This window comes from Heptranchias perlo, chromosome 35, assembly GCF_035084215.1.
Source record: "Heptranchias perlo isolate sHepPer1 chromosome 35, sHepPer1.hap1, whole genome shotgun sequence".
Classification (NCBI taxonomy): domain Eukaryota; kingdom Metazoa; phylum Chordata; class Chondrichthyes; order Hexanchiformes; family Hexanchidae; genus Heptranchias; species Heptranchias perlo.
The window spans coordinates 14,217,528-14,223,527 of record NC_090359.1 but is presented as its reverse complement, the minus strand read 5'-3'; positions in this window follow the sequence as shown (position 1 = coordinate 14,223,527).

The window sequence follows — 6,000 nt, the reverse complement described above, 5'->3', positions numbered from 1 at the left end:
CTCCTGCTTCTATTGCTTATGTTCTTATGTACTTATGTACTAATGACTGCATGCTGCTGCCCATGTATGTTATTGTGGAGAGTGGGGGAAACCAGACTTGGCATTAATTCAAGAGGGGTTTAGCTGGAGAACATGAATGAGAGTTGGCGGTCATTTGTTCTTATATAGCGCGGCTTCTGGGATCCATCTCTGAGAATCATAGAGTTGTTACAGCACAGAGGCGGCCATTCGGCCCATCGAGCCGGTGCCGGCTCTTTGTCAGAGCAATCCAGTTAGTCCCATTTCCCCGCAGCCCTGCAATTTTCTTTCCTTTCAAGTATTTATCCAATTCCTTTTGGAAAGAATTGTGCACATATATCCCCAGATCTCTCCGTTCCTTCACCACCTTTAGAATTGTACCATTTAGCTTATATTTCCTCTCCTTATGCTTCCTGCCAAAATGTATCACTTCACAATTCTCTGCATTAAATTTCATCTGCCATGTCCCGCCCATTCCACCAGCCTGTCTGCCTAATTTACGGGAAATTATCTTGTCGCATTTGCTTTCAAATTTGTTGACGTCCTGTCCCGTGGACCTCCCAGTGTCGGAATCGACTGAATAAACTTAATCTCAAGGATCACAAGTGAGGACTCAGCTGTCGGGTGAGGGATCCCGGGGCCACCGTCACCCGAAAGGAACCTCCCAGAATGAGCTGCTCCTTCGGAACAGAAGGCAGAAGCCAAGGGGCAAAACCAATAAATAAACACAATCATAGCCCATGTACATCGGTTAAACTGAGAGCTCATTGATCAGCCCGGTTAGTGATTTCACTGTTTCTGTTTCTCTCTTTCTCTCAGTGAACTTGCTGGCGATTGTGATCCTGTCCCGTGGAAAGTGCAGTCTCTCCAAATGTATCACTCGCTACCTGGTGGCCATGGCGACGGCGGATCTCCTGGTGATTGCCTGTAATGTGATCTTATATCGGATTGCTCATCTTTATTGGGGGGACACTTTCCTGCTCTACACTCCTGTTTGCAGATTCATTCTCTTCCTGGCTCCTACTGCCACAGACAGTTCTGTTTGGTTAACGGTCGCTTTTACCTTTGATCGTTTTGTAGCCATTAGTTGTCAGAAGCTGAAAACAAAATATTGCACCGAGAAAACTTCACTTGTGATTATCGTGACTTTGAGCGCGCTGTTCGGTTTAAAGAACATTCCCCGGCCCTTCGTGTATAATTCGTATCCGTATGTAACAATTAACAATATACCGTGGGGTTGCCTTGTATCATCACAGTTTTATAATCTACCCACATGGATCGCATTTTCTTGGATTGAACAGCTGTTAACCCCGTTGCTTCCATTCTGTTTGATTTTATTGTTTAATGCTCTCACCGTCAGACGCATTTTAGTGGCCAGTCGGGCCCGAAGGAGCCTCCGGGACCTCAGCAATGGTGAGAATGACAAGGACCCTGAGATGAAGAACCGCAGAAGGTCCATCGTTTTACTTTTTGCCATATCCGGCAGTTTTATCCTGCTCTGGATGACAACGGTCGTATATTTTTTATGTTATCGAATTAAAAGCATCTTTAAACACAGATCTTTCTATAACCCTTTTGCAACCTTCGAACAAGCGGGAATTATGCTTCAGCTTCTGAGTTCCTGCACGAACACGGCCATTTACACAGTGACCCAGAGTAAGTTCAGAGAGGAGCTGCTCAATGTGATTAAATATCCGTTTACTCTAATTGGTAAATTGGTCAAATGAGGAAAACGGCTGAAGTGAAGCGGGAACTGACTTCCCAACATCACAACTCAATTCCAGATCACAATTATCACCTCAATTTACCAAAGGGACTCAGCATCAGGGCCATCGATATCTCCTTTAAACTAATTTGTTGTCATAAGTTAGATCAAAATTAAATTTAATAGCACCCGACATAAAATGAGCAAAAGCAACAGACAGTAACATTATCAAAACATGTTCTGTATTCAGATCATTTTTTGAACACGTCCTCAGGGAGTCTGACCCGAAATGTAATTGTCCGGAGGAAGGGCTGTGAATTAGCGACTGGATATTAGTTTCCACACGGGGGGGGACAGGGTCGGGGACACACGGTGGGGACAGGGTCGGGGACACACGTGGGGGACAGGGTCGGGGACACACGGGGGGGGACAGGGTCGGGGACACACGGGGGGGACAGGGTCGGGGACACACGGGGGGGACAGGGTCGGGGACACACGGGGGGGACAGGGTCGGGGACACACGGGGGGGACAGGGTCGGGGACACACAGGGAGACAGGGTCGGGGACTGGACTGGACTAATAATCGAGCCCGCCTACAGCATCTGTGGGGTTAATTCTCTCTTTTAACTATTTCTGGGCCCCCTTAAAACATTCCTGTAACTCCGTGTCTGATATTTTAACAGCCGTTGGTCCTCAATAGTCTGGGAATGACTGGTGTTGATCACAGTGAAGGAATGTTTCCACATTCAGTCGCTGTTTTTTTTAAGGGGCACAACTAATTAAACCCAAATCGTACAAAGAAGGACAAAAGAAACTTATTTAATGAAATCATTAAGTTGTTGCTGATGTTGACTGTACGGTCCAGCCCCTGCGGTGCCCACCGGTCGCCTCAAGCAACCGGCGGACACCGAGTGCTCCTTCTCCAGGGCCCCCTGGGGCGGACAAGGCCACGGAAGAGAGGCCGACAGTCGGAGCTACCACCCCCTCGGGCCAGGTCTAACCTGGACCTGTGGATGGCCACCTTGGCCGGGCCCGGGAACAGATCCTCCGACTGACCCGCCCTCCTCCTCACCCGGTGGCCAAAGACGAGGAGCGTGGGACTGAAGCGCAGCCAGAAGTTGAGGAGTAGCCCCTTTAAATAGTGGAACAGGGGCTGCAACCTCTCACACTCCTTGTAGACATGAAACACGGACTCATCCAGGTCGCAGAAGGTCCGTTGCTGTTTTAAAACGGCCGATTAGCCTGATATTTTTTTAATAATGACTTATGACTCAGTTAGAATAGTCAAGAGAGGAATTTAACAGGATTAGATGAAGTTTCCGTCAGTCAGAAGGGATTAACAGAGAGTAAAGCCGGGTTAGCTGGAGACACTGCCGCAGAAGGGGAACCGAGGAATGAGTGAATACACAGAAGGCCAGTGTTGGAGGATCAAAGAGTGTGGGACATGGAGATGGAGGCGTTTGCAGAGGTAGGACAGGCAAACCTTGGAGGGACTTATAGGGAATGTGTTGAGGGACAGGAAACCAATGGAGGTCAATGAGATCTGATCAGTGGAGCAATGGGAGGGCGGGGTATGGGGATCGGCAGGGAGGTGATCGAAAAGGAGGAGTCCAGAGATAATGCTCAAAGGAAGAGAAGTTGACAAAGCAGGAAGGGGTGAGGCCAATGTGTGTTTGGAAGAAATCCACGGCAACACCACAGAGGTTAGGGGGAGAAGGTGAATTGTACAGACAGGCAGTGAGGATTCAGAAAGTACCTTGTATGACAGTGTTACCACTCATCAGACAAGTTTCAGTCAGAAAGAGAAAGAGACAGTGAAAGGGGAAAACGCCAAATACAGGGTCGGGGAGACAGGGTCGGGGACACACGGGGAGACAGGGTCGGGGACACACGGGGAGACAGGGTCGGGGACACACGGGGAGACAGGGTCGGGGACACAGTTTTTTTAAAAAGTAAACATAGCTCCAGTTAGCTCAGTTCCTGCAGACAGCAAGTTTAACACAGGGTGTTATCACTAATATATGAATAACCTTCTTTGTAACTGTGACAAATTTCAGGAGTTTGTTGGATCCCTTTTGTACAATGTGTGACTTTGCCAGTAAGTGGTTGGACTGTGTAAGAAATCTCCATGTGCTGTGTTAATAAAACTCTGGTCCTGGTGTCACTGGGGACCTGCTCTCTCTTTACTGTAAGAAATCTCCATTAAATGAATAATCTGTGAATCTAAATAGCTGAGATCATCTTAAAGAATGGCTGACCTGCAGCACGAACACAGCTGTCCGTGGGCCTGTCTCTCTGTCTCCCACCTTCCCGTTCGAGTCTCTCTCTCTCTCTCTGACACGGTCTGTATCTGTCTTCATCCCTCTCTATCTCCCATTGCCTATCTCACTATTCCTGCTGCCCTGCGTATTTGCCTCCAACTCCTTGCACACTGGTGTATCTCTCTTCCTCCCTGTCCCTTTCACTCGATCCGCACCCCTCTCTACCTTGCTCCCCATCTCCCATTCTCTCCCAACCGAGTTCTCACCTCTGAGTCCACCTCACTGTTTCCCTACCCCTCACTCTCTCACTTCCTTTTCATCCCTCTCTATCATCCCCATCAATCGCTCTTTACCCTCTCTCTTCCCTCCCACTCTGTCCCTATCCACTTTCTCTCTGTGCCTAGCCCTGTTCTCTGCAATTTTGAAGACCCATTTTCTACACAATCCCCACATTTTGCCCCGTTCCTGGATCTCTCTGTCTGCCGTCCACCCCTCTCTGTTTAAGTCACTCCTTTTCTTTATCCACCCTCCCTCTTTCGGAATTTCCTTTTCTCTCTCTCTCCACATCCCTCCCTCTCACTACCCATCTCTCTCTATATATTCCATTTCTCTGCCTTTAACTGCAGCTGCCACCTATTTGTTCACTCCACTCCATGGTTGATGTTCAGAGATTATGAGGGTGATTTTAAAACGGAGCCGGGAAAGGGGCGGGGGTCAATTTGAGGTCAGGAAACCCATGAGGACGGGTTTCCCGGATGTCCTTATGATTTTGACGGAAGGACGTCTTTTATTTTTTTTTGTCAGTTTCCTGTCTGACTGACCGGTTGATTGACAGGCTGGTCTTTGTGGGACAGGAAACCAGCCAAGGAGAGGACGTCTCCAGGTACATCTTTGTTTGCATGGATGGGAGGGCACGGATGGGCATGGGTGGGCACGGGGGTCGCAAGTCATGTGGGATGGGATCGGGGGTCAGTCATGGTGGGGGGGTGCGGGATCAAGGGTCATTGCAGGGGTCAGCGATTGTTGAGGGAAAGGGGCGGGGGTTGGAGGGGAAGGATCGGGGTCGGAGGGGGAGGATCAGGGTCGGGGATCAGTGATCGGCGGGGGGGTGGGGTGTCGGTGCAGTTAGGCTTGTTGGGCCTAGGGGAAGCACTCCTGCTCCTCAGGACCCACAAACTGTGCCTTTCTAGGCACCTACCTGTTACTCTCGGGCCTTCTCACCTCCTTTCACAAGGAGTAAAATAGAAGGCCCAGGAATCCTGAATGAGCCCCCCGGGGTTCAAATCTGGAATTAGTAAAAATTGGATGCCTGAAGCCTCCTTGAAAGGTTTTAAGGCCCGCCCTGCCCCCTGGGAGCGGGTTGGTCGCCCGCCCCTCGCCCACCCCCGTGAAAACCGGAAATGAGCGGGTTGGAGGCGGGTCTGAAATGGTGACAATTTTCAATGCACCCCCACCCCCAACCCACCTGTTCTTTACTTTTAAAATCGAGCCCTATATTTTCAGGCTGGTGATACATCAATACAAGTTGCTCAGTTTCCATTAAACTTTGTGGACAGTCAGTTGCAATTGTACTCGCAGGGCCTAGGTTCATTATTCACGAACTAAGCAAAGATATGCTCTGCATATTAGAAGATTAAATGAGTGAAGTTTTGTTATTATTATTATTAATTCTAAGGAAGGTGATGCGGCCCCAACACCCCAATAGCACCGACATTTTCACCAGTTTGACACTGATTCACTTTTAACACCAGCCATGCTGCAGCCTATCTGACATAGAATGTCCGGCACAGAAATAGGCCATTCCCCACAACAGGTCTATGCCGGTGTTTATGCTCCACACAAGCCCCCTCCCTCCCTGCTTCATCGAACCCTATCAGCATATTCTTCTATTCTTCTCTCCCTCAACTGCTGATCTAGCTTCTCCTTAAATGCATCTCTGCTATTCGCCTCAACTACTCCTTGTGGCAGCGAGTTCCACATTCTAATCACTCTCTGGTTAAATAGGTTTCTCCTGAA